The sequence below is a fragment of the Sminthopsis crassicaudata genome, chromosome 3 (genome assembly GCF_048593235.1).
Source record: "Sminthopsis crassicaudata isolate SCR6 chromosome 3, ASM4859323v1, whole genome shotgun sequence".
NCBI lineage: Eukaryota > Metazoa > Chordata > Mammalia > Dasyuromorphia > Dasyuridae > Sminthopsis > Sminthopsis crassicaudata.
This window is the reverse complement of record NC_133619.1, coordinates 213,969,726-213,992,804: the sequence shown is the minus strand read 5'-3', so window position 1 is coordinate 213,992,804 and position 23,079 is coordinate 213,969,726. Positions and strand designations below refer to the sequence as shown.

Genomic DNA, 23,079 nt, shown 5'->3' with positions numbered 1-23,079 from the left:
CTTATCTTTCGAAAGTTTTTTCTTTCTTTTTTTTTTTAATTAATTTTATAATTATACATTTTTTTGACAGTATAAATGCATGAGTAATTTTTTTTATAACATTATCCCTTGTATTCATTTTTCCAGATTTTCCTCTACCTCCCTCTACTGCCTCCCCTAGATGACAGGTCATCTCATACATTTTACATGTGTTACAGTATAACCTTGATACAATATATGTGTGTAAATCCAATTTTCTTGTTGCACATTAAGTATTGGATTGCGAAGGTATAAGTAACCTGGATAGATAGACAGTAGAGCTAATATTTTACATTCAATTCCCTGTGTTCCTTCTCTGGGTGTAGTTGTTTCTGTCCATCATTGATCATCTGGAAGTGAAAGTTTTTTCTTAAATGAACCGTAAAAAGAACCAAAACTCCTAAGGACTGCATGTACTCTGGTGTAGAACTTGTTTCCTCACTTTTTCATGGACATATGGTGGGGGAGGAGGATTGAAAGGTTGGGGAAAGATGAAACTCATAGCTAACTTGGTTATGTGAGGAGGGGGAGGAGCAAACCTTACCGGAACAGAGAACAATTTTATTTTTTGTTTTGATCTGAACTCTCATTCGTGTTGAATATTTGAGACATTGTGAACATTAGTTAAAGGCTTCCTGATAATAATAGGAAGACCTGACTTCAAATCCTACTTTTGACTTGGGCAGATATTTAAAAGATTATAGAAGATGCTATCAGGAAGTCTTATGTCAGGGGCAGGTGGGACAGGTAGTACTGGCCCCTTCCCCCACCCCCTGCTTTTTTAAAAATCAGGAATTATGCCTCCGAGATTGTGCCATTTAAAAATGAGGGTCATTTTATCTATTTCAAAGGTTCTGAAGATTGAGTGAGATACTGTGTAAAGGCTTTGTAAAACTTAAAGAATTATGTAAATGTTAGCTATTAATAGGAACAATGATTAAGCAACTGATTATTGCAGTGGACAGTGAACTGGAAAAACAAGCCAATGAACACTTTAGAACTTTGTTTCTTCATTTGCCTTTGTTTCGATTTCTGTGCCTAATTTTCCTCTCCTTTATTTTCTCCTCCATTATAAAATTATTTTGAAGTAAGGATAAATGTGCTTTTTAAAAAATTTATTCAGGTGAGTGTTTTTTGTTTCCTTATATAACTAAGCAACTTCCTTGTGGACCTTAATTTTTTGTGTGTTCCTGTAATGTAGATCTATGGTCTACCAAAAAGGGGATGGAGAAGCAAATTGACAATTTTGTACCCTAATTTTCTTCATAGGGAAATAAGAGTGATACTTACCCTTAGTAGTTTTGGGGAAAAAATTTGGGTATTTTAAAAGTATTGAAAGAAAAGTGCCATTTATGGTAGAACCTGCCACACAGCTAGAGCTATTAGTTTTCACCTGTGAATTCATTGATGTAAAAGAACTCTGTAAGGAACTTAATTTACAGTTGTATATCAGCTCATTTTCTAAAACTTGGTCTTAGTTGCACAATCAACATCTCAGGTGGTCTTAACTTGGAATTTGACTCTAGGGAATACACAATCGGATTATCCTTCCCTTTCAAATTTCTTTGGTTGTTGTAATATTTCATAACTATATGCAAAACAACTGTTATCTTTTGGAATGAAAAAAGCTATTTGTTTCCTAGGGTCTTGTTTTTCAAGAAATTGTCTCGAAGGAGAGGACTTACAGCTTTCCAGGATATGAAATTCATTTTTAATTGTGAATATTAGAATGCCTCTTGGTCCTTTGAATTGACTTTATGAGGCATACTTTATCTTCTACTAATGACATTTTAAAAGAAATTTATTGGATGAGGCAGACTTTATTTTTTATCATCTATTAATGACATTTAAAAATAAATTTAATGGTTTAATAATTCATTTTTAATACACTTAGAAACAATTTGGAGGAATTTTGCTATTTGGAATATAGGCATGGATGTTAACTATAGTTTTTTAGAGGTTTAGTATCTGTGACATTATTTGACAATTATTGATGAAAATGTTAATTTGGAGAGTGAGTTTCTTGACTAGTGATGTTTACTTTGAAGATTAATTTCTTTTAAAGATTATATGTAAAACCTTTTTTTTTTTTTAAAAAAGACCAGGAAGATGGAGGCAAAAAAACTTGAGGTGCTACAGCTGTTAATATTTGTCTAAAGGTATTTTTAAAAAATTATTAAATGTGGAAGAGTAGACTCCTATAGCCACAGAGGGCACAACTGGGAAGAAAGGGTAGAAATTCAGTTCACTAAACGTTTGGTTGTCTAATTTTTGCCAGATACAAGGCATAGTATTGTTTTTATTTTTTTAAAGACTTCTATCTTCAGTTATCGTTTATTTACCAAGGGAATACGCATGTAAATAGATACTTACATTTAATATAGTTTGGGGAGGGGGAAGTAACATTGATAGGTAGATAAGGGGATCAGACATGACCATACAACCTGTAATAAAGGCATGAATTGGAATGCCAAGTTTCATGAATGGCAAGTAGGTTAGTTTACAGGATATATAAAGCGTAGTATAAAGTATAAAGCAAAGTATAAGTCTGAGGACTCTAGATATCAAGCTTAGAAGTTTGAAGTTTACCTTGGAGGCACTCGTGAGATCCCCTGAAATTTCTTGAGCAGGGAATGACACGGTCATATTTGCTTTAGGAAAATAATTTTGGAAGGGAAATGAGTCAAGAGATTAATGAGAAGGGTTATGAAATTATCCAGGTAAGATGATGAAGGCCTGGTATGGGGTCATGGCAGTGTTAGTGGACAAAAATGATATGTGAGAAATTGTGTAAATAAAATCAACCATTTGGAATGGAGGGAATTTGAGGAAATAGGAAGATGATGGTTAATCAAAGAATACTGGTAATTTCAACATAAATAGGGAAATGCAGGGAAGGATAATTTGTGGGGGAAGATATTTTTTAAAATATACTCAATTTGAGGTTCATACAGAACATTCAGGGGATGATATCCTGCTTACTGTGATGTGATATAGAGTTTAGATTTGACTTTGTGTGAAAAGTGTTTTATGATTGTGTTCATATAGTTAGTTTCTGGGTTAGTCTTGGCAGGTAGGACACCCAAATATTTTGTTTGCAGTTATTTTAAATGTAATTTTCCTCTCTATGTTCGATGATTGTGTTACAAGAATTTATCTTTTATTTATTTTTATTTTCTGAGGCTGGGGTTGCGACTTGCCTAGGGTCACACAGCTAGGAAGTGTCTGAGGTCTGAGAATAGATTTGAACTCAGGTTCTCCTGAATTCAAGGCTGGTGCTCAATTCACTGCGCCACCTAGCTGCCCCATGTTACAAGAATTTATAAAAAGAGAAAGTCTAGTTGGCTAGGACCGAGCAGTTAAAGGACATGATTGATTAATAGGTTAGCTGATAAACACATGAATGGGGGGAAGGATGATCAAAGTTAAAGCTGCATTAAAGATCAAGAAAAAACTTAAAAGACCAAAGGGGGAAAAAAAAGGCTATCTGACTTAGCAATTAAGAAAGCATTGATAACCTTTCAGAAAGTTCATTCAAATAGTTTTGTGAGGGGAAAAAAAATCTGGGTCAGAATACCTCTCTGGCTCTGGACCTCTTCCCCAGGTAGCTGTCTTTCTGGCCCTTAGCCACTATTACACCCTGATATTTTGGGGTGTCCAACAATGGAAATGGAAGGGAATACAAAGGTGTATCTTCTGCAAAGTTAGCAGATTCCAGATTGTCAACAATGAAATTGGCAATATCATTTTCCATAGCAAACTTTGAAGAGGCAAATTTAAACCCTTAAGTGGGAGAAAGAGGGATTGTACCTGGAAGCAGGGGGGGGACAAGTGTATGTTGGGTGGAGAAGTTCAGAGCTTTATTTAAACATTTAGATTTTTGAATAATTTTTTTTTTTTTTCCTGAAAATCTTTGAGCATCTGTTTTGGCACAGATGTTTATAATACTTTCTTGGGCATGAAGGATGGGAAGAAGCCTAAAATGATCTGGCCATCTTCTGGTGGTCTTTCTACAAGTATATTTTATTGCCACCACCATTCCAATACATCTCTGCCTTCTTTTTTAATCCTTGGTCTTAAAGTGGTGGAAGTGTTGAGAAAAATTGATATCAGGAGTATGGAATTTATAGTCATGAGATCTGGATTTTATTGGTGGTCCAGCCACTTTGTGTATGACAATGGGCAAGTTGCCTAATCTCTCAATTTCTCAGTACTAGTTTTCTTAACTGTAAAAATAGGGAATTGAACTAGATCAAGAGTTTTTAACTGAATTGGATACCTGTAGCAATCTAATTGGCTTCTGGCAAATAATAGAAAGAAATGCAAAATTTCAGTTAGAGGTTAGTGATTTAAAAAAAAAAATTTCTCCAGGTAAGTGGATTTACCTTCTGAAATATATTCGTGGACCTTTTTAGAAATCTTATTTATCTTCCCCAAATTAAAAAGGGTAAACTTACTTTATCTTGACCTTAGAATTACTAGTCTCTTCAAAGGTCAAATAGTTGATTTTTTTTGGGGGGGGGATAGAGATGAAGCAGAGGGGAACAATTCCCTTTTTTCCCTCCATTTCAAAGCCTTTATTTCAGCATGACAATGAGAGAAATAAGATTTTGCAGCCAGTCAGATTGCTAGCTTATTTTTAAACTGTACTTAAGAGCTGCCTCCTCTACTGGGTGCTTGTTGTTTTCTGACTCTGACTCTCCCCTCAGTTTCTTAACTTTTTACTACATTGTAATAATACTTCTATACTTGTATTTACTTAGACTTTATGTTTTTGTGAAGGTGGGGAGAGAGATCTTTGAGGGCAGAGGAGAGACTGTTTCTGTTTTTTGCCTTTTTGTCTTGAAACTTGACTCAATTTATCTCAGTAAAACATTTATTGAACATCTATTATATGCCACGCATTGTGCTAAAAGTTAGGGATTCAAAAAGAGGCTAGACAGCCCCTGCCTTCAAAAAGCTTACTGTTTCATGGGGGAAAACAACGTGTGAACAAATATTATACAAAGAAAGTTGGAATTTATTTGGACTTTAAGTCAAGGACGATCACTATTTGGAGTGGAGGAAAGAGCATTCCAGAACACTCAAAAAAAAAAAAAAAAAAAAAAAAAAGAGCCAAGAGATAAGAGTGTCTTGTTCTGGAACAGCCTGGAGACCAGTGTCTATGAGGAAATGGAGTGAGATGTGAGAGCATTGGAAAGATAGGAGTGGGCTAGATGAGGAAGGGCTCTGAATGCCAAACAGAGCATTTTTATTTGTTCCTAGAGGCAAAAGGAGCCACTTGAGTTTTGGGATGACATTCAGACTTGCATTTTAGGAAAATCACTTTAATAATTCAATGGGGAATGAAGTGGAGTAGGGAGTCTTTGGAGATCTACTAGCAGGTGACTTGTAATCAAAGCATGAAGTCTATAAGGGCTTGGCCTATAGTAAAGTGGTGGCCATATAAGGGGAGAGAATTTGGAAAGATGTTATCTACAGGTTTTGGGAACATTTTGGACATAGGGGATGAAGAGATAGTAAAGAATCCAGAATGAATCTTAGGTTGTGAATCTGAAGGACTGGGACAATATTCTTGCCCTCTACAGTATTAGGGAAAGTGGGATAGGAAGATGTATTAGAAGCAAAGATAAGTTCTGTTTGAAATATAATTGAATTTAATATGTCTCCTGGACATCCAGTTCTAAATGTCTGAAAGGCATTTGGAGATGAGAAATTGGGGCAGAAGAAATAGATTTGAGAATCATCAATATAAAGGTGATAATTAAATCAATGAAAGCTAATAAGATCTTTTTTCTCCCCAAATACCAATCCTCTATTCTCCACCCTTAACTCTCCACCCCAGCATAATCTGAGCTAGAAACACATTTTCTTTAATAATAAGTTTTGAAATCAGGAGTACTTTTCTCAAGCCATGTTTTTTAAAATGTTGTGTTTTTAACACATGATCTTCTAATGACATGTCTGAGGTGTGGGAATCCAGCTATATACAAAGTAAATTTGGAAAAGTTTCTTTTATGAAAGGATCATTATTTAAAATAGTATGTATTTTAAGTTTATTGGGACATGAACAAATTATACAGTTTCTACACTATTTTTCACATTACTTGATCTGTGGATAGTAATCCATAATTAATAGTATAGGGAGTAATTTATACTGTGTGTATGGATACTTCCATCTATCTTATGATTCCTCTATCTGCCTTGTTTATAATCTAACATTTAAAAAAAGGAATCCCTAAAATGAATGTGGACTACTTGCATTTTTGTTTTTCTTTCCAGATTATTTTTACTTTCTGAATCCAATTCTTGTGCAACAAGAGAACAGTACAGTTCTGCACACATATATTGTATCTAGGATATACTATAAAGTTTGATGTGTATAAGACTGCCTGCCATCTAGGGGAGGGGGTGGAGGGAGGAAAAGGAAAAGTTGGAACAGAAGTGAGTGCAAGGGATAATGTTGTTTAAAAAAAAAAAATACCCATGCATATGTTCTGTCAATAAAATGTTAAAATTAAAAAAAAAAAATCCCTAAATCATGATTTTAGTGGAGAAGTTCCCTTTAGGAATCTTAAGAAAAGTGGCAGTCCTCAGCAGGGGCATAGCAGCCTAGGCTATGCCTAGGGTAATTCTATGGTCTAATAGTGGCTTCCTTTGATTTAGTCTAGTAGGGTTTTCAAAAGAGACACTTTTCCCTACAGACTTGGGCCTTTTAACTTGTTATAGGACCTGCCAGAGCTTGTCCTCTTTTAGTCTTTAAGTGGCCAAGTTCACTTCTATGAAAAGATGGCATAAAAATAGGATGTTAACGAAAGAAATATGCCTAAATAGACTCCATTTTAAGTGCCTGCTTGTAATATTTAGTTATGAGGCCTGATAGTAATAGTGATTTTTAGAATTGGGTGTAATTTAGATTAGATTACTATCAAAACAGAAGTTCCTCCCCCTCAAAAATGAGTGTCTTTCTTTTCTTAAAGCTTCAAGTTGTGGGTGTGATATTGTTGGAGTCCAGCTCCAATGAAAATGAGAGAGTGAATCTAAAATGAATACACGAGTCCAGGTGGAAGATATATTTTGCAATCTTTGTTAATCTGAGCACCAGGATTTATAGACTCTTTAAATTAGAATTACATTAACATCCAACTCCAGATGACTATGTATACCTTCCAGGGTTCATGCATAGACCATATTTTGACATTTCAATTTACCTTAACTAACAATAACAAAATATCTATTATACCAGTATTGTCAATAACAGAAATTATCAATAGCAAAGGTATTTGTCAAAATAGAGTTGTAAATAAATAGATATAATGCCTTGTTCCTGCCATATGCATTCTCCATCAAGATTATTCTAAATTTATCCCGAGTATGTCCTTCAAAAATTGTTAAGGGAGCCAATGCCTTGAATTGTTCAGCAACCTGGACCAGACTCTTCCTGTACATGGACTTATTCAATACTGGTGTTCTACATGATATTATTTTGAAATGCATACTATAGATAATAACAGTCTCAATATTGTTTTTTTTTGGGGGGGTGAGATGAGTGGACTTTTTTTTTTCCTGAAGGAAAGAAATTTTTTGGGAGGAGTGTAGCAGCTCTCCTTGAATTTTTGGATGCTTTCGGTTTTTTGAACCTTTACTTTCAGTGAACTTTTGTCTTGTAACATTTTTTTTTTTTATTCATTTTTCCAAATTATTCCCTCCCTCCCTCCACTCCCTCCCTCCCATGGCAGGTAATCCCATACCTTTTACATGTGTTACAATATAACCTAGATACAATATATGTGTGTAAATACCTTTTTCTTGTTGCACATTAATTATTAGCTTCCGAAGGTATAAGTAACCTGGGTAGATAGACAGTAGTGCTAACAATTTACATTCGCTTCCCAGTGTTCCTTCTCTGGGTATAGTTATTTCTGTCCATCATTGATCAACTGGAAGTGAGTTGGCTCTTCTTTATGTTAAAGATTTCCACTTCCATCAGAATACATCCTAATACAGTATTGTTGTTGAAGTGTATAGTGATCTTCTGGTTCTGCTCATTTCACTCAGCAACAGTTGATTTAAGTCTCTCCAAGCCTCTCTGTATTCCTCCTGCTGGTCATTTCTTACAGAGCAACAATATTCCATAACCTTCATATAACACAATTTACCCATCCATTCTCCAATTGATGGACATCCATTCAACTTCCGAACTTTTGTCTTGTAAAAAAAAAAAAAAAAAAAAAAAAAACCAATAAAAGAAAAAGTTAAACCATTTAGAAATGGTTACATTGGCCATTACCATTACAAATTACAATTCCACTTAATTACCATTTTTCCATCTGTCATAATCTATCATTCCATCAGTCCTTTGGAATTTATTTTTTGTCTTTATGAAGACCTTTGAATTCTCAATCCTTTTGTCCTTTTTCAGGCCATTGTTCCTGCTCTATTTTTCCTTTACTTCCTTTCAGGTCAGAACCCTATGGTCAATATCAGTTCAACTCCATATTTTCAGATTCCTCAGTCCCTTGTTTTGCTGCTGCTTTAGCGCTTGCTAAATTTCAGCCCTGGATTACTCTCAACATCTTCCTCCCTTCCCATTTAATGTGCTGCTGAACAGAGAGCTGGAAGAATTCACTTAGTGTTGCTACCAAGCTTCAACTAAATTTTCTTTTCAGGAAAACAACTGTTTTATTCTTCCCCACGGAAAGGGCTGAAACTCTGAATAGGTGCACTGGAATCCAACAATCAAGCACTTAAGGCTAATTATCTATTGGACAATACTCTATTAGCATATGCTTGGAAAGTGGCCCATGCTAGCCAATCTTTTGGTGTATACAGATAATCCTAGGAGGGATTAGAGGGTGGATTTAGATAGCCAGAGTCACTTTGGAGGAGGACTAGGAGAAGGGAGGTCTGTGGAGAGCCTGTAGCAGTTTTGTTGATCCCTCTTCACTTCTCCCCCTAAAGACCCAGGACTTTTGCTTATCCTGACTCTGGCTGATTCTGAGGCCTCCAAGAAGCTAATCCGGACTTCACATCCTCTATTGATTCCCCATCTCTGTCCCCACAGAAACTTTTAAACCTCTTTTTTCCCTCAGGCTTTCTTACCCCTTTCTCTCTCTGCTGAGAACTTCTCTTTTTATTGAATTGAAAATATTGAGCTGTTCAGTCACTTCTCACCTGGATTACTGTAGCACTCTCAAGTCTTTCTCCATTCCCCCAATCTATATCCACTGCTGCCAAAATTATTTTCATTAAGTACAGATCTGGTCATGTTATTCCCCTATTCCAATCCAGTGGCTCTCTACTGTCTTTAGGATAAAAAAAAAAAACCAAACAACTTTTAGCTTTGACAGTTCCTCACAACTTTATAGCAATTTATTGAACATTATCAAATGTTTCTCTTTGCACTCTGCAAAGTTCTTCCAAACTGGCAGAATTTGTCTTTTCACATTGCATACTCAACTTCATTACTCATCTCAAAAGCTCTGACGCTGTTTCCTATGCCTAAAATATGCTTATTTTGCATTTTTACCTCAAAAATCAGTCAATAAACATATAAGTGCTGGGGATACAAAATGAGGCAAATGGTAATCTCTGCTCTCAAGGAGCTTACTATCTATAATGGGGAAGATTAAATGTAAACTCTAAAATCAGCTATATACAGAGCAAATAGGAATTAATAGAGGGAAGTCACAGGAATTAAAAGGGTTAGTGAAGGCTTTCTGTAGAAGGTGAGATTTTAATTGGGACTTAAAAGAAGCTAGGGAAGTCAGTAATATTCTGAACTAGTAGAAGGGGGGAGAGCATTGCAGATGAGTGGGACACCCAGAGAAAAATACTAGAGCCAAGAGATGGGAGTGCTTTGCTTTTCGAACAGCCAGGTGGTTACTGGCTTCAGATTGAAGAATATTTGTTGGGGAGTGAAGTGTGAGAAGATTGGAAAGGTAAGTGGGGGCTAGGTTATGTTTGGCTTTGGGTGTCAAACAGTATTTTGTATTTACTCCTGGAAGCAAAAGGAAGCTGCTGGAGTTTGAGTAGGTGGGGTAATATGATGTGCACTTGCATTTTAGTAGCTAATTAGGGTAGGAAAGAGACAGACCCTGTTTTTGAGGGATATAGTACTTTCTCCATGAAGCTTTTCTTAGTCTGTTACTATTTTTCCTTCAATAGTTTTATTTCTGTTTACAAACATTTGTAATTTGTCTCGTCCTTCCCTCCCAAAACCCCCCAAAAAAATTGTATTGAGAAAATGTAAAGCAAAACAAAATAAAACTGGCCAACAAATGCCACATTAACTCATGTCTGAAAAATTGAGACTTTTTCCAGTCTTAAGTTCAGCATCTCTGGGACCAGTGAAATGTTTCACCTTCTATTTTTTGGCTTATCATTACATTGATTAAAGTTCTAAAGATCAAGATTGTTTTCTTCTATAATATTGTCATTGCATAAATTGTTCTATTTTTTTTTAATAGTTTTTATTTGCCAGATATATGCATGGGTAATTTTACGACATTGACAATTTCCCCCCCCCCCCCCCCCCCATGGCAGGCTGACCAGTACATGTTAAATATGTTAAAGTATAAATTAAATACAATATATATATATACATGTCCAAACAGTTATTTTGCTGTACAAAAAAGAATTGGATTTTGAAATAATGTACAATTAGCCTGTGAAGGAAATCAAAAACGCAAGCGGACAAAGAATAGAGGGATTGGGAATTCTATGTAGTGGTTCATAGTCATCTCTCAGAGTTCTTTCGCTGGGTGTAGCTGGTTCAGTTCATTACTGCTCTATTGGAACTGCTTTGGTTCATCTCATTGTTGAAGAGGGCCACGTCCATCAGAATTGATCATCATAAAGTATTGTTGTTGAAGTATACAACGATATCCTGGTCCTGCTCATTTTACTCAGCATCAGTTCATGTAAGTCTTTCCAGGCCTCTCTGAAATCATCCTACTGGTCATTTCTTACAGAACAATAATATTCCATAACATTCATATATCACAATGTATTCAGCCATTCTCCAATTGATGGCCATTCACTCAGTTTTCAGTTTCTGGCAACTACAAAGAGGGCTGCCACAAACATTCTTGCACATACAGGTCCCTTTCTCTTTAAGATCTCTTTGGGATATAAGTGCAGTAGTAACACTGCTGGGTCAAAGGTTATGCAGAAATTGTTATTTTATTTTATTTTTTTAAAATTAATTTTATAATTATAATTTTTTTACACTACATATGCATGGGTAATTTTTTTTTTTTACAATATTATCCCTTGTATTTACTTCTTTTCCAAATTTTCCCCTCCTCCTCTCTATACCTTCCCCTACATGACAGGCATATATGTTTGATGTGTTACAGTATATCCTAGATACAATATATGTGTGTAAAACCAAAGTTCTTGTTGCACGATAAGAATTGGATTCTGAAGGTAAAAGTAACCTGGGTAGAAAGACAATAGTGCAAACCGTTTACACTCAATTCCCAGTGTTTCTTCTCTGGGTGTAGCTGAGAAACTGTTATTTCTTATGGCACAAAAAGATTCCATTGCATTCATATTTTATAGCTTGTTTAGTCATTCCCCAATAGGATCTTCACCTCACTTAGTTTCCTATTTTTTGGTTCCTGCCAAGAGTTGCTCTGATTTTTTTTTAAACTATGAGTAACTCCTTGTACTTAACTACTTCATATATATATATATATATATATATATATATATATATATATATATATATATATATATATATATATATATACACACACACTATATATATATATATATATATATATATATATATATATTTGAATTTGTTCTTTTATAATATGTACATATTTAGTATATCCTTGTTGTCTTTCTTTTAGGATACAAGCCCTTTGGCAGGCAGGCATTATTTGATTCCTTTTATTTCTATCTCAAGTACCTAGCATAGTACTTGACACACTTATATGCTTGTAGGTTATTTTTGTATACAACCTTCCCATCCAACACTCTAAGGAGAAAGATGCTTTTTTTCTTAAGTTATTGCATTCATTGTGTATATTAGCCTCCCATTTCTCCTGAATCACTTCTGTCTTTGCTTTTACATTTTGCTGCTTATATAGCTCCCATTTACTCAGTAAGTGTATGTGATAATTTTTAGCAAGATACTGTGAATATATATAAAATGAAACTATCAGCTCTCAAAAATGTTCTATTCTGTTGTATGGAAACAAAAGGTATAGCTAATATTTTCTACTTGGAGACTGGTGATTAGGATGTACTTAGGACAAGGGTATTTCTAACCTTTTTTCAATTTTGAATTTTTTTGATTTGAATACAAATTTGATGTTAAAACCTTATTTGATAGGAAAACAAACAAATTCTAGAGTTTGCCATATATTTGCATGTAAGAAATAAAACTAATTTTTCTTCCAAGCTATGCCAAGAATTTGTTAATTTATTGATTAGAAATCAATTCAGAATTTCTGGAATTTTTCATGCAAATAATTATACTTTCCGAATATTCTCAACCCTATGACAAGCTTTTTAATGTGCCTTGGCAGTGTACATAAAATACAACAGGTTAGGAACCCTTGCTCTAGAAGGTGGTACTTCAACTGAGCCTTGAAGGAAACAAGAAATACAGTGAGAGGTGGGAGTGCATTCAAGTCATGGAAACAAGAAATGAAAAATAACATGTGAGGAACAATAAGAATGCTGGTTTACTACAAACAAAATGCAAATGGAAATTAGAAAGATAGGTTGGAACCACATCTTTAAAAAGTGAAACAAGAAATTTGTGTTTTATTCTAGAGAAAAGGGGGAACTGAACTTTTTTACATGTTCAGATATGTGCTTTGAGGAGAATGAATTGGAAGTTTAGGATAGGAGACCAAAGAGGAGCTACTACAGTAGTCCAGGTAAGGCTTAAAGTCCTCTACAAGAGTGGTTGTCATAAAATTAGAGAGAGGAAAACACAGTTTCAGTGCTAACTCCATAGAAGCCTCAGGATAAGCAAAAGCCCTTGGTCTTCAGGGGAAGATGTGAAGAGATAGACCAAATGCCACAAGCTCACCACCAACCTTCCTTCTCCTGTTCCTGCTGCAAGATGAAGTCCTCTCCACTCTCTCACCCCACCCTTTAATCCTTAACTACAATTATCTGTATACACCAAACATTGAATAAGCACTGAACCCTGTGAAGGTCCATTTTCCCAAACATATGCTAATAGTCATTATCTCATATGGAATAGATAATTAGCCTTCTATGCTAGGTTGTCAGATTCAAGCTTTTAAGAGTTTCAGCTCTTTACAAGAGAGAATCATCTAAACTTGTCTGCTGATTGGATTTGAGGGAAAGAAGAGGAAGGAATTGAAGATAACCTAGTGGCATCTAAACAATAAAGCACCAGCGCCACCTCCTTGGACAGTTACCCTCAGATCTGGGAAGCCTCATTTTTTTCCCTTACAGCTCACTTCCTCTTGGATGCCTTCTTTTACTCTTCATTCCCAGACCTGCTTTGTCTTTATACGTTTCAACATGCATGTCCTGTTATTTCATTTGTGTAGGTCAAGTTCCTTTTGAAGAATTTCTTCTGTTTATGTAACGTAGTCTTAAGAGAGGTTACCAGTTCACTGAGAGGTTATACGTAACTTGACTAAGGTTACATAATCTAGTATATATCCAGAGAATCCTAAAACAGATCATCCTGACTGAGGCTGGTTCTCTATTCACTAAACAATACTGCATCTCTGTCCTGTTTGATGCCATTTTTATCAATGAGTAAGTATTTCTATATTGCTTTGTATATTTTTGTTTTGGCTGTTTCCCTGAGACTTACTAACAAGGAGTATATTTTCTTTTATTTTTTTGATAATAGTTTTTATCTTTTATTTATTTATTTTCACAAATTTCAATTTATTTATTTTTAAAATTAATTTTATAATTATAATTTTTTTGACAGTGTATATGCATGAGTAATTTTTTTTTTATAACATTATCCCTTGTATTTATTTTTCCAGATTTTCCCCTCCCTTCTTCTACTCCCTCCCCTAGATGACAGGCAATCTCATACATTTTACATGACAGTATAACTTAGATATAATATATGTGTGTAAATCCAATTTTCTTGTTGCATGTTAAGTATTGGATTCCAAAGTATAAGTAACCTGGGTAGATAGACAGTAGTGCTAATATTTTATATTCAGTTCCCAGTGTTCCTTCTCTGGGTGTAGTTATTTCTGTCCATCATTGATCAGCTGGAAGTAAGTTGGATCTTCTTTATGTTGAAGATATCCACTTCCATCAGAATACGTCCTCATACAGTATTGTTGTTGGAAGTGTTTAGTGATCTTCTGGTTCTACTCATTTCACTCAGCATCAGTTGAAGCCTTTCTGAATTCATCCTGCTGTTCATTTCTTACAGAGCAATAATATTCCATAGCCTTCATACACCATAATTTACCCAACCATTCTCCAATTGATGGACATCCATTCATCTTCTAGTTTCTAGCCACTATGAAAAGAGCGGCTACAAACATTTTTGGCACACACTGGTCCCTTTCCCCTCTTTAGTATTTCTTTGGGATATAAGCCCAGTAGTAGCACTGCTGGGGTATGCACAATTTGATAACTTTTTGGGCACAGTTTGAGATTGCTCTCCAAAATGGCCGGATTCTTTCACAACTCCACCAACAATGTATTAGTGTCCCAGTTTTCCCACATCCCCTCCAACATTCATCATTATTTGTTCCTGTCATCTTAGCCAATCTGACAGGTGTGTAGTGATAACTCAGAGTTGTCTTAATTTGCATTTCTCTGATCAGTAGTGATTTGGAACACTTTCATATAAGTGGATATAGTTTCAATTTCATTATCTGAGAATTGTCTGTTTATATCCTTTGACCATTTATCAATTGGAGAATGGTTTGGTTTCTTATATTTATTTTTCCAAAAACATGCAAAAATAGTTTTTAACATTCACCTCTGCAAAACCCTGTTGCAAATCTTTTTCCCTTTCTTCATCCCTTCCCCCTCTTCTGGACAGCAAGCAATCCACTATAGGTTTGACATGTGCAATTCTTAGGTTAGATATGTGCAATTGTTCAAAGTACACTTCTAACATTCAGTATTGATCACAAGAAAAATCAGTTCAAAGGGGAAAAGAGGGGAAAAAAAAATCACCATCACTATAAAACCCCCCCTGAAAATACCATGTTTTGATCCACATTCAATAGTACATTTTCTATTTTGTTTCCATTTCTATTTGGCATTATCCCTACTGTTCAATTTATATATTTCCTCTCTCTTGATTGATAGTTTTAGTCTCTTAGAATTCACATGCATTGTTTTGTATTTATACAATATTCATATAATTTCTCCATTATATTATACAAATCCATATGCATTAAATACAAAACAATGCATATGATTTTCTGTAGTATGTATAGTGCAGAAATCTTTTGCAGTCTAGAACCAAAGGGAGGAGGCCCACCAGACCTGTCTTAGAAACAGAATAAGCCAAAGCTGCCTTGACAACTGCAGTCATGTCAGTCTGCTTCACTTCTACCCTGGGGGATAATATAGGGAAATCTAGTCTTTAAAAAAAGAGAGAATAAAAAAAATAGGACATGTTACAAAAAACAAGCTCACTAGTACTTATGCATCACATTCAGTTATAACTTCCTTTCCTCCCACTTCTAATCTATTATTCTTTTTGCATTAGGTTAAAAGAAGACACATTTGTGAGGAATGTGAAAGGATAGAACTGAAGCCTGGGATTTGTTCCTATCTTTCAGCTCCTTCAGTGTTCAGGCAAGAGGAGCTTGTTGAGCTGTTTTTCGCTTGTTTCTTTTTTATTGAAATCTTCCAACTGTTGCTTTTTACACATCATTACTCTGCTTAGAAACTTTTGAAGTTGCACAATTGTATTATAAAGTCTAATAAACTCTTTTTTTTTTTTTTTTTTTTTTTGAGGCTAGGGTTAAGTGACTTGCCCAGGGTCACACAGCTAGGAAGTGTTAAGTGTCTGAGAGCAGATTTGAACTCGGGTCCTCCTGAATTCAAGGCCGGTGCTCTATCCACTGCGCCACCTAGCTGCCCCTAATAAACTCTTTAAACGGCATTGAAGTCACCACCAAGATCTGACCTCTATGTTCTGTTAACACACAAATCCTCCACTCTGAAGTGGTATGCTCATTGTTTCTGGAATACACAAACATATGTTCCTTTTCTCTCCCTCCCCACCCTTGTTAAAGCTTTATTTTCCTTGTATTGTCCCTTTCCCTATTCTCAGTACTGATTCCATCTTTCATTAATATTAGTAACAATAATTTGTTTCCATGTCATTTTAGGGCTTCCCAAATTAGCATGAATAGTATGTCCATTTCAGAAAAGTTTTCTGACATTGTTCATGATCAAACATCTAGTTGAAATTTAATCCTGTAAAGCCTTCCCTTAATCATTTTAATGAATTAATTTATTGTATATTTGTTAAGGTGTTTGTGCCAATCTTTTGGTTTTTAGCACATGCTATTTTTTCTGTACCTGCTCTAGTTTGCCTACTGGTAAGCCCCTTAAAGGGCAAGAAATAGGTCTTATTCTTTAATTCTTAAGATTTTATTGCATTGCCCAATATAAAATAGTTTAGCAGTTCCTATCATTGATGCTTTTTGTTATGATGATTGTTGATGACAAATGGTAGAGTTGGGAAGTCACCCACTTCATAGAAGTGGGCCATTTCTATTTAGATTTGGGTTGTCATCTTTGCAAGGAAAAAGATGAGTTATCACTCTCTTAATTGTGAGATTCCCCCCAGTGGAATAGGGGGAAGAATATGCACTTGCCATTTCCTCAAAATGCAACTTGTTTCAAAAATCTAACATTCATATTTTCATCCCTTTGACCTTGGATAGATATCCTTGGATAGGGAGAAAATTATCAATTGTCTACTTTTATATGCAAAGGTAGGATTAAAGTCAGTATATATGTGGTAAAAATCTCAGATTCAAACTTACTCTAACATAACTTTATAATGTTTATACACTATAAGTAAGGGAAATTAGCAAGTGGATTTCTAACCTTCCTAACTTACAAAGGGCTAAGGCCACAGTGGAACTGCAGCTAACTGAGGTAGTACTAGGTATCCCTTGTTCCTCATTCCTTGGCCCATGATTTGACCTCCCTCATTGAGCTGAGGTGAAAGGCTCAGCATCTACATCTCTTTACTAATGTGAGCTCATTGACTGAAATGACTGGGTCTTGGAATATTTAAGTTTCTTAATGTCTTTTTTTTTTCTTTGCTGTAAATTCCTTAAATTAAAACACTTCTTTGATGTGACTGCCTTGTTTCTTTTATCCATGAATCATGGAATTTTATAGCTGGAGACCTCAATATTTATAGTCACTTTGTAAATGAAAAATGAAGGAACAATGACTCCAAAGAGAGATCTTCAACTTTATTGTTGCATTCTCAATGTAAACACCCTATAGACAATATTTGGGAGATGATTAGATCAAAATTAACACACCTTCATTCTAGTGTTGTTTTTTTTTTTTTTTTTTTGAGGCTGGGGTAAAGTGACTTGCCCAGAGTCACACAGCTAGGGGAAGTGTTAAGTGTCTGAAACCAGATTTGAATTAGGGTCCTCCTGAATTCAGGGCTGGTGGTCTATCCACTGTGCCACCTAGCTGCCCCCTAGTGTTTGTATTTTAAATTAATTTAATTTAATTTGAATTAAGTTTATGATTTGTCTTGGTCTATTCTGTCATGTCTATCTTGGAAAAGGTGGGGAAAGGGGCAGCTGGGTAGGCTCAGTAGATAGAGCAATGGCCCTGGACTTGAGACACTTCATAGTATGGGTTAAGTTATTTCACTGATTGTCTCAAAAAAAAAAAAAAAAAAAAAAAAAAAAAAAGAGAGAGAGAGAGAGAGAGAGATAGAAAGGTGAGGGAGGACCTTTGTTTTATACATTTTTTTTATATTTATACCTTTAAATTATTTAGCCATTATCCTGAACATTTATCACACCAACAGTTTATGCCACTCTTTATTCTTCAACTATTCTCTTTAGGATCTGCCTCCTCAGCTTGATGTAAAGTCATGCTTGTTTAAAGGACCTTTTTGGGGGGCTTGCATAAATACTGTATGAAATGAAATAAATGTAATAGAACTTCTAGGGAAGAAGGCTGTTAAGTATATGTTTGTATGGTCGTTACCTATGGTAAGAGGGCAAAAGTGGCTGGATATTTTTGATATTCCTTTAAGTAAAAATTATATTTTTATTGATAAAATTTTTTTTTTTAATTTTCCATCCAAGATTCGTTCAGTTTATTGGAGATCCTTTAAAAATTTTCAGTAGCTCCTAGATACGCAATGCTGCATTCTTTGGCATATTATCAAAGACTGGAAAAGGACAGGCTAATCAGTTTAGCCTATCTACATGCCAATCCTTTTTGGGCCACCTGCAGTTTTAACTTGAAGTTAAGTTTATTTTTGGTAGTGGTAGTATTATGTTAAATAACAGTACTGTAGTTTGAGGTACCACATTTTAGGAAAGACAACAAAATGGTGTGTCAGGTCAAGAAGTTAGAACGTCAGTGTAAAGAATATTTGAAAGAATTGGGGATCTTTAGCTTAGCTTAAAGAAGACAAGAATAGGGGCTTCTGCTGATTTGCAGAGGGCAGAACAGGCACCTGATTTAGATTTGGCAATAGAAAAAAATGTGCTTATTTTAGAAATATCCAAAAGTCGGATGGGCTCGCCCCTGAAGCTCTTAAACTAGAATATTTTTTTGGGGGGGGGTAAGTAAAGCTTTTTTTTTTTTCTTTTTTTTCCACTTTTTTATATTAATTTTATAATTATGATTCATTTTTTTTTTTTGACAGTACATATGCATGGGCAATTTTTTTTTTTTTTTTACAACATTATCCCTTGTATTCATTTTTCCAAATTTTCCTCTCCCTCCCTCTATTCCCTCCCCCACATTGTTTTATGGTAAGAATTGGATTCCGAAGGTATAAGTAACCTGGGTAGAAAGACAATAGTGCAAACATTTTACACTCAATTCCCAGTGTTCCTTCTGTGGGTGTAGCTGTTTCTGCCCATCATTGATCAACTGGAACTGAATTAGATCTTCTTTATGTTGAAGATATCCACTTCAATCAGAATATATCTTCATACAGTATCGATGTTAAAGTGTATAATGATCTCCTGGTTCTATTCATTTCACTCAGCATCAGTTCATGTAGGTTTCTCCAAGCTTCTCCGTTTTCATCCTTCTGGTCATTTCTTACAGAGCAATAATATTCCATAACATTCATATTACCATAATTTACCCAATCATTCTCCAATTGATGGGCATCCATTCATTTTCCAGTTTCTAGCCATTACAAAAAGAGTAAAGCTTTTTATTTTCAAAACATGTATGGATAATTTTTCTTTTCTTTCCTCTTCCCTCCCCCCAGGCAATTAAGGTTAAGTAACTTGTCCAGAGTCACACAGCTGGGGAGTGTTAAGTGTCTTGAGACCATATTTAAACTCAGGTTGTCCTGACTTCTTTGTGCCACCTACCTAGCTATCCCACATGGATAATTTTTCAACATCGACCCTTGCAAAAACTTGTGTTCCAAATTTTCTCCTTCTTCCCCCACATCCTCCCCTAGATGGCAAGTAATCCAATATATGTTAAATCCAATATATGTGAACATAGTTATACAATTGTCTTGCTGCACAAGAAAAATCAAATCAAAAAGGAAAGAAAATGAGTAAGAAAAAAAAGCAAGCAAACAACAACAAAAAGTAAAAATGTTGCGATCCACATTTAGTTCCTATAGTGCTCTCTATGGGAATAGATGGCTCTCTTCATCACAAGATCTGGCTTCAATTATCTCATTGTTGGAAAAAGCCATGTATGTCAGAATTAATTGTTGTATAATATTGCTGGTACCCTGTACAATAGTCTTTTGGTTCTATTCACTTCACTTAGCATCAGTTCATGTTAAGTCTCTCCAGGCCTCTTTGAAATCATCCTCCTGATTGTTTTTTATAGAACAATAATATTCTGTAACATTCATATACTATAACTTATTCAGCCATTCTCCAACTCATGGGCAGCCACTCAATTTCCAGTTGCTTGCCACTACAAAAAATTCTGTCTTTTTGTACTTGTGGGTCCTTTTCCTTCTAAGATCTTTTTGGGCTACTGGCTCAGTAGAAAACATTGCTGAATCAAAAGGTAATCTAGAAGTTTTCAACTGGAGTCTATGCTCTTTTGTTGGTTGTTAATGTTCTAGAAGTAATTCTTGTTCAGAGGTTGATTGTGCTAGATTGGAAAGGTGAGTTTTTGGTTTGCTAGGATTCATTAAAAGCTTTATGCAGTTCCTAAATTATTAAGTGCTTGTGATGGACTAAGGTGTTACAAAGAAAGACAAAAAACAGTCCTTGCCCTCAAGGAATTTTACATTTTAAGAAGGAAACAGTATGTTAAGTATTAACTGGCATATTGCAATGAAATAAATAATCTTAGAGATAAGGCACTAACAGTTGGAATATAAGGGACAAGGAAAAGCAAAAGATGGAATTTTATCATCTGAAGGAACCCACCCTTTATCTGAGAGGCAGAAGCTGAGAGAGGATATTCCAGGAATGGGGAAAAAGTCAAGAGTAAAGGCAAAGGAAGAAGAGATGAAAAGTTGTATGGGAGGATTTGAAAACGGGCAGGTTAAGTGATTGAGTGCTTATGGGGAAAGGAAGTGTATGAAAACTGAAAAGGGATGAAGAGCCCATGTTGTGAGTTTAAATAACAAGCAGTTTTGGTTTTTATTTTTTTACATTTGATTCTGAGGTAACAACCTTACTGAGTAGGAATTACTGAACAGGAATAGGGAACGTGGTTAAATTTAAGATGTATAAAATCATTTTGGCAACTGGGAGAACCCTTAAAAGGCTATTGGAATAGTCAAGATGCAATGAACTAAGGGAGTGGCTATGGAAGAAGAGATGTATGTGTGACATGTTGTGAAAGTAGAAGTGGCAAGATTTGGCAAATAGATTGAACATGTGAAGTGAATGAGGAGATGAGGATGACACCAAGGTTATGAATTTGGATAATTCATAATGGTGGTACTCTAAACAATAATAGGGAAGGAAGGGTTGATGGGGGAATAATGAATTGTATTTTCGACATGCTGAGTTTAGATGCCAATGGTGCATCCATTTGAAGAAGTTCATTGGGCAGTTTTTTATATACTATGGGAACTTTGAAAAATGCCAGGTATAGCTCTAGGAAATGACTGCATACATAAAGGTGATAAATGAACTTATGAGACTTGGGATCACCAAGTGAAGGAATAAATAGAAAAAAGAAAGAGGACTCAGGACACAATATTTGGGGAATTCAAGGGAATTCAATTAATGTTTTGAATTGAAGGGAACTTTCAAGGGAAATGAAGATTAGCAGCCCCAGAGATGCTAAAGAACTTGAAATAGGAAGATCCAGAGAAAGCAAAATCACAAAAATCCATACAGAATTGGATATCTAGGAGGAGGTGATTAGAGAGGTCAAGAAAGATAAGAATAAAGAAAAATCCACTAGGTATTTTAAGAACTTTTGTTTTTTACAAAATGGATAATTTTGATTATATTTAATTCAAAAGTTTTTGTACAAACAAAACCAATGCAGCCAAGATTAGAAGGGAAACAGAAACCTGGGGGAAAATTTTTACACTTATGGGCTCTGATAAAGGCCCCATTTATAAAATTATATATAGAATTGATTCAAATTTATAAGAATTTAAACCATTTCCCAGTTGATAAAAGGTCACAGGATATAAACAGAGAATTTGCAGATGAAATTAAAGCTATTTCTAGTCATATAAAAAATGCTTTAAATCACTATTGATTAGAGAAATGCAAAATAAGAACTCTGAGGTACTACTACATACCTCTCAGAGTGGCTAAAATGACAGGATAACAGTGATAAATGTTGGAGGGATGTGGGGAAAACTGGGAACTAATGCATTCGTGGTAGTTATGAGCTTATCCAACCATTCTGGAGAGTAACTTAGAACTATGCCCAAAGGGTTATCAAACTGTATCAAAAGTATTCATATTTTTTGCTTCAGCAGTTTCTATTGGGTCTGTATCCCAAAGAGATCATAAAACAGGATCCATTTGTGCAAAAAATGTAGCAGGTTTTTTTTTTTTTTTTTTTTTTTTTTTTTTTTTTTTTTTTTTTGTAATGGCAAGGAACTGGAAAATTGAGTGGATGCCCATTATTTGGGGAATAGTTGAATAAGTTATCATTTATGAATGTTATTGTTCTATAAGAAATGATCAACAGGATGATTTCAGAGAGGCCTGGAGAGACTTATGAACTGATGCTAAGTGAAATTAATAGAATCAAGAGAACATTGTACACAGCAATAATATATCAATTCTGATGCACATGCATTTTTTAAACAATGAGATGATTTAGGCCAATTCCAATAGAGTTGTGATAGAGAGAGCCATCTACCTCCAAAAGGAGGATAGTTGGGACAGAATGTGGATCACAACATAATATTTTCACCTTTTTGTGTTGTTTGCTAAAATTTATTTTCTATCTCTTTTTTCCCCTGTTTTGATCTGATTTTTCTTTTGCAGCATGATAAATGTGAAAATATGTATAGAAGAATTGTACATGTTTAATCTATATTGCATTATTTGCTGACAAGAGAAGGGAAGGGGAGAGAGGGAGAAAAAATTGGAACAAAAGGTTTTGCGATAGTTGAAAAATAGTTATGAAAACTATGTATGTATTTTGAAAATAAGCTATTTAAAAATAATTTGTTTTTATCTTCAAACACTAAATAGAATTGACACTTGAAAAGGACTGTATATGAAACTATGGGGTCTCTATTATGAACACCTTTTTATTGAAGCAGAAGTTTTCTCTTCATTATTATTTGTTTTATGATAACTTTTTTCAAAAAGTTTTTTTTGCAGTATAATTTAATGGATTGTTCTGGTTCTTCATTGTTTCAATTCATAGAGATCTTTGCAATTTTCTTTGACCATTTATACCATTTCATTATTTCTTATA

At 34.8% G+C, this 23,079-nt stretch overlaps 1 protein-coding gene across 4 annotated transcripts in view; it reads left to right on the top strand.

Annotated features, from left to right (window-relative positions):
- The window catches only part of TXLNG (taxilin gamma), a 50,273-nt gene that overhangs the window by 2,255 nt on the left and 24,939 nt on the right, over positions 1 to 23,079 (top strand). The window lies entirely within an intron of this gene.